Raw genomic sequence first — 11274 nt, 5'->3', positions numbered from 1 at the left:
GAGTCAATCCTCTCAAACCCTGCCACTGCTTTATCAACTAAGTTTATTAAATATTCTAAATCCTTTGTTGTCATTTCAACATCGTTCACAGCATCTTCACCAGGAGTAGATTCCATCTCAAGAAACCACTTTCTTTGGTTATCCATAAGAAGCAACTCCTCATTTGTTCAAGTTTTATCATGAGATTGCAGCAATTCAATCACATCTTCAGTCTCCGCTTCTATTTCTAGTTGTGTTGCTATTTGTGCCACATCTGCAGTTACTTCCTCCACTGAAGTCTTGAATCCTTAAAGTCACCCATGATAACTGGAATCAACTTCTTCCAAACTCTGTTAACGTTGATATTTTGACTTCCTCCTATGAATCATGAATGTTCTTACTGGCATCTGGAATGGTAAGTTTTTTCCTGAAAGTTTTCAATTTTCTTTGCCCAGATCAATCAGAGGAATCACTGTCTATAGCAGCTGTAGCCTTATGAAATGTATTTCTTAAATGACAAGACTTGAAAGTTGAAATTACTCCTTGATCCACGGGCTGCAGAATGAACGTTGTATTAGCACGCATGAAAACAACATTTATCTCCTTGTTCATCTCCATCAGAGCTTTTGAGTGAATAGGTGAATTGTCAATAAGCAGTAATGTTGCAAAAGGAATTTATCTTTCTACTAGGTCTCAATAGTGGACTTGAAAATATTCAGTAAGCCTTGTTGTAAATAGATATGTTGTTATCCAGGGTTTGTTCCATTTCTACAGCACAGGCAGAGTTAATTTAGCATTATTCCTAAGAGCCCTAGGATTTTCAGAATGATAAATGAGCAATAGCTTCAACTTAAAGTCACCAGTTGCATTGGTACCTAACAAGACAGTCAGCCCGTCCTTCGAAGCTTTGAAGTTAGGCACTAACTTCTCTCTAGCTATGCAAGTCCTAGACAGGATTTTCTTCCAACAGCAGGCTGTTTTGTCTACATTGAAAATCTTGTTTAGTGTAGCTGCCTTCATCCATTATCTTAGCAAGATCTTCTAAATAACGTCCTGCAGCTTCTACATCAGCACTTGTTGCTTCACCTTGCACTTTTATGTAATGGAAATGGCTTCTTTCCTTAAACCTCATGAACCAATCTCTCTTCTGGCTTCAACCTTTTCTTCTGAGGCTTCCTCACCTTTTTCAGTCTTCATAGAATTAAAGAAATTTAAGGTCTTGTTCTGGATTAGGCTTTGGCCTAAGGGAACGCTGTGGTTGGTTTGATAATCTATCCAGACCTCTAAAATATTTTCCATATCAGCAATAAGTCTGTTTTGCTTTCTTATCATTTGTATGTTCAGTGAAGTAGCACTTTTAATTTGCTTCAAGAATTTTTGTTTTGCATTTACAACCTGGTTAACTATTTGACACAAGAAGCCTTGCTTTCAGCCTATCTCAGCTTTTGACATGGGTTCCTCAGTAAGCTTAATGATTCCTAGCTTTTGATTTAAAGTAAGAGACTTGTGACTTTTTCTTTCACTTAGAGGCCATTGTAGAATTATTAATTGACCTAATTTCAATATTGTTGTGTCTCAGGGAATAGAAAGGCCCAAGGAATTTTGAGACAGGGAAATGGCCACTCAATGAAGCAGACAGAACACACACAACGCTTGTTGATTAAGTTTGCTGTTGGTGGTCCTGTAGGATGATAATACCATATTTTCACTGTACCTCTTTTATATTTAGATATGTTTAGATACACAAATAGTTACCATTGTGTTCCCTTGGGTCCATCATATAGCCTAGCTGTGTAGTAGGCTATACCATATAGCTTTGTGTAAGTACACTCTGTGATGTTCAGATGATGACAAAATTGCCTGACAATGCCCTTTTTAGAAATGCAATGTATGACTATAAAGGAGAAGCAGAATGGAAAAATTTTGAAAATGTTCAACCTGGCCATGTAAAGAATAAAAAAGCCTATTCGGGAGAGCAAACCAAGTGTGTGACCAAGAGACTGTTAAGGAAATTAGTATGGACAGAAAGGATAAAAGGATGATCAAGACAATAGGAGAATGACCTCCAAGTCATTTAGAGATCCTTGAGGCTGTCCCTCCTGTTACAGGACCAGAGCTCTAGGAGGGCAGAATAGTTTCTAAGGATGATCCTGAGAACCCTCTGTGGGCTCACTACCCAGACCCTCCTAGGTTTCTCCTTCCCACATTTCTGAGCATTGCTCCTCGGCTGCCTTAGCTGTGGCTAAGGCACAGTGGGACCAGGTGTGGCTCAGCCCACCACTCTACAAGGTATAAGCCATAAACCTTGGTGGCATTCATGTGCTACTAGTTCTTCAGGCATGAGAAATGCAAGAGCTGTGGGGGCATGGTTTCTTTCAGCTAGAGTTCAAAGGATGTCATAAACAGCCTGGGGTCCCTGATAAAAAGTTTTTGCAGGAGTGGAGTAACTACAGAGAGCCCCAACTAGGGCAATGCTAAATGGAAATGTAGGGTCAGAGCTGCTACAGAGAGTTTCCACTAGGGCAATGCCTAGTAAAGTTTATTTCTGGGCTCTCTATTCTCTTCTGTTTATCTATGTGTCTATTTTTACATCAGTACCATACTATTTTGATTACTATAGCTTTGTAAAATAATTTGAAGTCAGGAAGTAAGATCCTCTAGCTTTGTTCTTCCTGTTCAAGATTGTTTTAACTATTCAGGGTCTTTTGTGTTTACAAGTAAATTTTAGGGTTTTTTCTTTTTCAGTGAAAAATGCCATGGGAATTTTGATAGGGATTACAGTGAACTTGTAGCTTGCTTCAAATAAAATGGAAATTTTGGCAATATGACTTTTCTGATTCCATGACCATGGGATATCTTTCTATTTATTTGTGTCGTCTTTATTTCTTTCATCAATGTCATAGTTTTCTGTGTACAGATCTTTCATCTCCTTAGTTAAATTTATTCCTAAATATTTTAATTTTTGATGCTATTATAAATGGAATTGTTTTCTAAGTTTCTTTTATGAATAGTTTTTTATTCATGTAAACTTGTCATTCATGTACAGTAACACAGCTGAGGTTTATATGTTAATTTTGTATCTTGTAACTTTACTAAATTCATTTATTAGTTGTAATAGTTTGTTGGTCAAGTCTTTAGGATTGGCTACGTACAAGATCATGTCATCTGTAAACAGAAGCAATTTACCTTTTACCTTTCCAATTTAGATGCATTTATTTCTTTTTCTTGCCTAACTGTTCCGGCTAGGACTTCCAATACTATACTGAATAGAATTGGCAAGAATGGGTATCCATCCTTGCCTTGTTCCTAATCTTAGAGGTAAAGCTTTCAGTGTTTCACAGTTGGGTATGATGTTAGCTGTGGGCTTATCATACATGACCTCTATTATGTTGAGGTAAATTGTTTCTATACATGATAAGTTGAGAGTTTTCATCATAAAAGGATGTTGAATTTTGTCAATGCATTTCTGTTTCTATTGAAATGATCATATAGTTTTTATTTTTATTTTTGTTAATATCATGTATCACATGTATTGATTTGTGTATGAATTTCTTAACATAGTTTTTTGCCTCTTTCTCTCTCTCTTCTTCTGTTCCCATAATTTGTAAATTCATTTGCTTGACAGTTTCTCATGGCTTCTTTATGCTTTCTTAATTCTTTTAATTTCTTCTTTTGTTTTGGTTCCTCTAATTGGCTAATTTCAAATAATTTATTTTTGATTTGCTGATTTTTTTCTTCTGCACGATCAAGTCTGTTGTTGAAGCTCTCTACTGATTTTTTTTCATTCTGTCATTATATTCCTCAGCTCTAAGATTTTTGTTTGGTTCTTTTCTATGTTTTTTATTTCTTTATTATACTTCTCATTTTGTTTATGGATTGTTTCCATGATTGCATTTGTTTGTGTTCTCTTGCATCTTGTTGAGCTTTTTTAAGATAATTATTTTGAATCATTTGTCAGGCAATTCGTAGATATACATTTCTTGGGGGTTGGTTACTGGAGCTTTATTAGTTACCTTTGGTGTCATGTTTGCCTGATTCTTCATGATCTGTGTAGCTTTGCATCAGTGTCTGTGCATTTGAAGGAGCAAACACCTTTTCCAGTCATTATAGATTGATTTCAGCAGGTAAAGACCTCTTGTTAGGTCCATGGGCTGATGGAATTGCCACCAGGATTGCAGTTGAGTGGGTCTGGAGTTGGACAATGTGACTGCGGCTGGGTCCAGTGTGGGGTCTGTAGTTGGTGGGCCTGTTACCAGAGGCTCAAGTGAGCACGGATCCTCTCTGGTCCTTGAGTGAAATCAACTGTCTCTAAGTCTTTGGTCAGTAGGTCTGGTTCTGGGACAAGGGTCCACTTCAGGGTTCGAAGTTTGGTCTACAGCTGGCAGGCCTGTTGCCAGATGCATGGATGGGTGTAGTTTCCTCAGGGTCTCTGCAAGGGTTCCCACTGGTTCACTGGGCAGAAGAGAGGGACTAAAACTGAGTCACAGGACTGCTTCAGGGTCCACACACAAGCTCAAGTCATGCCTCCTGGGTCATGGATGAAGGTGCCTTCTCCTGGGTCCTTTGGTGGGAAGGACTGCCCTGGGACTGCAGCTGAGTGGTGCTGAAGCTGGGTCAGAGGGCTGCTTCAAGATCTGCAGCTGGACTTAGGCCAGTGAGTCTGCCTCTAGTGACATAAAGGGGCATGTCTTCTGGTACATCCCTGGGATGGGAGGACTGCAGCCAGATTGCAGCTTAGAGGGCCTGGAGCCAAGTTACAGGGCTCTTTGAAGGTCTGCTGTGGAATGTAGGTAAGCAGATGGGCCTCTCAAGGCATGGATGGGCATGTTTCCCAGCAGGTTCCTGTGTGAGCAGGACTTCTCTCAGACCATGGCCAAGAGAGCTGGGAGCTGGGTCCCAAGCTGCTTCAGGATCCACAGCCAGGACTGTGGTCAGCAGGCCTGTCGCCTGAAGCACAGGTGGGTGTGAGTCCTCCCAGGTCCCTTGGTAGATGGCTCTGGTGGCAGGACCAAAGCCAAATGGGGCTGTAGCTGAGTCCACAGAGGAACAGAATGTTTCCGATACTGTCACAGGACCACACTTTGTGAGCCTAACACCTAGGTGTGAGTCTGCCCTTCCAAAGAAGCCATCTTTAGTTTTAGGCTGTGCTTGGGTTTTGCAACCTGGAGTCCACAGCTCCCACAAAGGCACTTTTGTCCATGGATGGCTACCAAATTCTTGTTGCTCCAGGGAAACATGATCAAGGGACCTCCTATTCCATCATTTTTTCCTCCTTGCTATATCTTAAACAGACACTTAGTGAGGAGCAAATTAAGCAGACTTCTCAAGGCTCTATACCTAGTAAAGAGCAAAGCCAGGACTCAAATCATGGTCTGCTGGCACAGCTGAAGTGATCAACCGTCATACAGTCTCATCCTTTTAAGTACCTCCAGTGAATTCAGTCTCTTATGTATGAAACAGCTTAGAGGCATGTAGACTGTCAGCTGAAAGTACCAAGAATGTTTTAGAAATGATCCCTAGTTGAAGGCCACTTCAGTGAATATACTCATCTTACCTAAGAAGGTTTTGTTTTGTTTTGCTCAGGATATTCAGCAGGTAAACATATCTTGGTACACATAGGGACAAACTAGTCAACTATATTAAATAGAGATGGGAGATTCACTTCCTTTGCACTCTTTCCCTGCTTATTCATTGTATTTTGGATATATTTTCTTTTTTTGCATGCAACCACTACAATTATGATTAAAGGAAAAACTCTGTCATATCTTTTGTCAAGACGTGAAGCATTTTCACTGTCTTCTGAGATAACTGAAATCTCAATAGTGAAGCAAATCATTAGTATTTCAATCTTGGTTGTGTTTTCTATGTGGGTCAAAATGGAGACAGTATATCATCTCATTCCATTGATCGAATGAGGAGAGAGGTTTTAGGTACAAATATTAATTCATAAAACAGAGTTGAAAGTGACAACATATTCTGCTGTCCCTGACACTTTGATATATGTATTTCTTGGCAGCTCAAGGTGCCAGGGGCATAAAAATCTAGATAATATAGGTCAAGAATCCCTGGGTTTTCAAAACCCACATTTTACATCAAAACTGTAAACAAATGAATCTTAAAACTCTGTGCTTATTTAAATTATGGATTTATTTTAGAATCTGTGCTTTGCTGCATTATATATTTACAATGTTGAAAAAGACTAGATTTCAATGATCAGGATGATGTAGCAAAAGCAAAACAATGTTCTTTTTCAGAAAGCAGCAATCCATTATTAAAAATCTAGATTATTTGATAAGCAAAATTCCTCATTAATGTGCAGTAACATATGCAAGGTAGTCTTTTAATCCTGGAGAAGCTTGTTCAGAAGGAAGCACCAAAAAATAGAATGCTTATTTTATTTTCAAGCTGGGGTTTTCAATCACCCTGGCAGGATGAGTTTTAATCAGCTTTTGTTGTAACATGGGTAGTAACTTCAACATATACCACACACACACATCATCTAATATTTTATACCCTACTCACACGAAACACACATGTACACACTATATACTATACACCTGCCACACCACACAGATACATACATACATACCATACTGCATATATACACTCTACTCTCCACCAAGGACAGAAAAATACGCTATACACATGCCACATCATAGCACACACACCATAGCATATGCACACATATCTGTCACATCAAACCCATGTACACAAAATACCATACCGCACATACTATATGCACATACACCACACAAACGCAAGACTTTGCCACACATGCACTACACATACCACACCACACATACATTCCCTTTCATACCCAGCACACATAAACATACATCCCACACGATCTGGCCACTAGCTGCCTTCCTGACCTTATTTCCAACTCTCTCTCCCCTTTTCACTGTACTTGAGCTATGCCTTCCTCTTTGCCTTGTCTTGAGCACACCAAACCCACTTCTGTCTTAGCCCATTGGCATTTGCAGTTCCCTCTGCCTGAACTTCTCTTTTGCTGGATGTGCACATGGTGTACTCCCTTTTCCTTAGAGATCCTTTACCTGACCCTCCCCCAGTGCAGGATAGCACCCAGATCACTTGCTCTCTGCAACTGTCTGCTGCTCCCCATTACTGTCCTTAGCTACCTGTATTCTGAACTCCAACCATAAAATGTAAGTGGTTCTTAGAAATCATCTAATTTAGTCTAACATCCTCATTTTGCACACAACATGAGGGAAGCTTCAAAAAGAGAAGTAACTTGTCCAAGGTTACAAAAATAATTCATTCATCCATTCAGCAAATATTTAGTAAGCACCTATTATGTCACTATTCTCAGTACTAGGTATCAGAGGGGTACAAAAAGGGCAAGGACTTTGAACTCATGAAACTTACAGTCTATTCAGGGAGACAGATAATAAACAAATAAATATATAAAATAATGTCAGGTAGTGATTAATGCTTAAAGAAAAAAAGCAAGGAGGTAAAAGGAGGTAGAAGTAAGAAAGAGCCAAGAATAGTTGAAAAACATTATCCCAAAGGCACAAGGACATACAGTCTACTGGAAATTTTTCAGAAGTTAAAGCATCTGTTTATTCAAGATGGTAAACAAGTGGCAACCTGGTTTGCAAATGCAGAAGGCTTAGCTAGGGGGTCATTTGGACTTGAAAAGGAGGCATGGTTTCTGAGTCTTGGCTCGAGGCAAGGATGGTGTAGACCCCTATATGTTATAATGACATTCACAGTGACAATAATTGCAGTTAAGATAATGGTGAAATACGTACTGGATCCATTCAAGGCATTGTACACATTGAGGCACCATAGAGTTTAGATACTCCTGTTAATGTCAGGTACTGATAGTGGATAGAGCTAATCTGAGAGCCACGAACATATAGAATCTTCTAAGAAAATAATTAATAGTCTAAAAACGTGAGCCAGGCTACTGAAATTTAGGAAATCAAAAGTGGTCATGCATAAGGCAAGACCAAAATCAGATTACTTGCTTAGTAATGTCCAGTTCTATACTTATTCTGGAAAGGTCGAAGTCTACTACTGCCATCATGAGAAGAGGCCAAGCAATACAAAGGCTAAGAAGGGCAGATCTGATCTGATCTGAGCCAAGAAGCAATGGCTCCCAAGAAAATAACCTACCAGCATCTCAGAAACTCCCTTTGTCTTCTCATGTTTGAGGTTCTACCCAGGAAGCAGGCACCAAATGGAAATATCTGAGTATGTGTACGTGTGTTTGTATGCATATGTGTGTAAAAGAGGAAAGAACAGACATGTTTTGGAGGCATCGCTACCTATTGAACAGCATGCCCTGTTTACCACGTCTGGTACAATTATCCCAACTCATCATCTTTTTAAGGAAAATTTTTTAAGAAACAGTAATGTGAGTTTGTATGCTATGTGAAACTCCAGAATGAGGGCTGCTTCTCAGATAATTCGGACTGTTCATAGGCAATTTCAAAAATATTGACCATTTGCACTTAACTAATAATGTCCTTTTCAATGACAAGAAGTTATTCTGAATAAAGTTTCAAATCCCTAAAATGGCTCACACCTCTTAGCTTCAATGTAAACATCTCGGGAAGCGATGTAGATTTTGGGACTACCTAAGCCTTGTAAACTTTAAGTATGTAAATTATATCTCTTTTGTTTGTTTTTGTTTTTTGGGTTTTTTTGTTGTTGTTGTTGTTGTTTTTTTTAGACAGGGCCTCACTCACCCTGTCACCCAGGCTGGAGTACAGTGGCATGATGTCAGCTCAATGCAGCCTCAGACTCCAGGCTCAAGTGATCCTCCCACCTCAGCTTCCCAACTAGCTGGGACTATAGGAGTGCACCACCGTGCCCAGCTAATTTTTGTGTTTGTCATAGAGATGGGGTTTTGCCATGTTGCCCAGGCTGAAATGATTCCTTTTTTGAAAGACAGAATAGCTTTCCCTAAATGTTTAGAAATTAGGATAGAAACATCTTAGAAAAACTTATACAAGAATCTAATAGCATTCTTTTAGGTCTTACATTATATAGCTTAAATATTTTGTCTCCAATAACAGATAAATTATTTTTGCAAAGGATTGCCTTGGATTTGTTGATGATTCCACTCTAATCACATCTCTATTTGAAGACATATTTTGGACATGATCAAATAAGAAGCTAACATGTTTAATCAAAATATGCCATTAATTGTTTAAATGTGAAGGAAATAACAAATGAAATTAAGACTTTGTTTATATTCATATCATGGGAAATTTTCAAAATAGATTTTGTAATCAGTACCAGAACCTTTCACAACTTGGAGAATGGCAGTAAGACATTGCTGAAAGTAGTCTACAGATACGTTACTTCCCAACAATTACAGTAATCGAGAGTGTTGCATAGTTTGCAAAATACTTCATGAGTTCTTTTAATTAGCAAAACAAGGTATTGGCTAGGAATAAAAGTTATTATTATTTTCATTTTATAGATGAGAAAACAGAACCACAGAAACTTGAGGGAGTTACCCAAGGTTACGTGCCAAAGGAGTGATGGTGGCACATCTAGAATCCAAGTCCACTGACTCTCATCATAATGGCCTTTTTATATCGTGCTTCTCTTGAACTATGACTTGTCCTCTAGTACATGTAGATATCGTTTATACTTAAATATTTGCCTAATACTATCTCATAATGATGCTAAGATTATTAAAATGGAAATTAGTTTGTCAACAGCGTCACTTAAAATTGGGAAGATTAAGGAGTATGAAAGACACTGAAGAACTACTTTCAAAGAGTTATCTTTTAAAGTTCTGGTGTGCAAGTTTTGTGCAGTGCATAAAGGCATGAATATTTGGTTTCTTTCCCAGCTAAGATCACTCAAATTTCCCTTGGGTACATCATGCTGCCTTCTTATTATTCACTTATCCTTTAAAGTAGGTGACAATTTGGCTTTTGTTATCGCCTATATCACATTTTAAAGTGAAATTAGGCTGAAATTCTTAGCATAAGAGGGCTTAAGAAGTATATCTGTTAAGATAAAGGGAAGAAAATAATTTATTTCAATCATTAGAAACTTTTGACAGGTGGACAGGCTAATTTTCTTGATTTACAAAGAGCTCATTCAAATGAATTGTAAGATGAGCAAATCAATAGAAAAATGGGCAAAAGATAAGATCTTGCATCCTACAGAGCAAAAGTACAAATGGGCAAGAAATATGTGAAAGATGATTGTAATAAAGGAAATGAATACCAAAACATGATATATCTATCAAATTGGCCAAAAAAACACAAAAAACAAAAAAGAAAGAAATTGCGTGGTGAGTACTGGTGAAAGTATGGAGGAAAAAAGACTCCTGTACCCTTTTGGTGGAAGTGTAACTTTGAATGCTCACCTGGAGAGTAACTTGTCCTTATCTATAAAAATCTTTTTTTTCTTTTTTTTTTTTTGGAGAACTATCCCAGCAACCCGACCACAGCTGGTTTTCCCTGGATAACATGAACCACACTGTCCAAACCCTCTTCACTCCCGCCAACACCGGCTCCCCACCAACTATGAGATGCTCAAGGAGAAGCATGAGGTGGCTGTGCTGGGGGCACCCCACAACCCTGTGCCTCCAACGTTCACCATGATCCACATCGGCAGTGAGACCTTCGTGCCCAACCATATCGTCTGGTCCCTATTCAACACCCTCTTCATGAATTCCTGCTGCCTGGACTTCATAGCATTCACCTACTCTGTGAAGTCTAGGACAGGAAGTCTATGGACAGGAAGATGGTTGGCAACCTGACTGGGGCCCAGGCCTGTGTCTCCACTGCCAAGTGCCTGAATGTCTGGGCCCTGGCTCTGGGCATCCTGCTGACCATTCTGCTCATCATCATCTCAGTGCTGATCTTCCAAGTCTCTCGATAGAACAGGAGGCAGCATCCAGGCCAGGAGCTCTGCCCACCACCTGTCTCCAGGCACTCCGCCTTCCATTCCTTGCCCAGCCCCCAGAGCTGAGTCCTGTATCAGCCCTTTATCCTCACACGCTTTTCTACAATGTCATTCAATAAAGTGCACATGTTCGTGGTGCAAAAAAATAAAAATAAAAATAAAAAAATTAACTTTCTTTAACATACTAGCTGGTACTTTGAATAAAAATCTTAATTGCATATATCCTTTGAAGGAGCAAGCCCATTGTATGAAATTTACTATAGGAATATAGTGATGGAAGTTCACCTAGATCTATGGACATGGAAACCAAACTCATTAATTAAAGCATTATTGGTAATGGCTACAAACTAAATGACCAATTCCTATCAGTAGGGTTTGGTGAAATAAAGTTAA

The 11274-nt window shown here is 39.0% G+C and overlaps 1 pseudogene; it reads left to right on the top strand.

The window, feature by feature from the left end:
* The first annotated feature begins 218 nt into the window (after nt 1-218).
* LOC116481109 (interferon-induced transmembrane protein 3-like) lies at nt 219-10931 on the top strand (annotated as a pseudogene).
* Nucleotides 10932-11274: the final 343 nt, after the last annotated feature.

Source organism: Hylobates moloch, unplaced genomic scaffold (assembly GCF_009828535.3).
Source record: "Hylobates moloch isolate HMO894 unplaced genomic scaffold, HMol_V3 SCAFFOLD_13, whole genome shotgun sequence".
In the NCBI taxonomy this organism is placed as follows: Eukaryota; Metazoa; Chordata; class Mammalia; order Primates; family Hylobatidae; genus Hylobates; species Hylobates moloch.
This window is presented reverse-complemented; position numbering and strand designations above follow the sequence as displayed.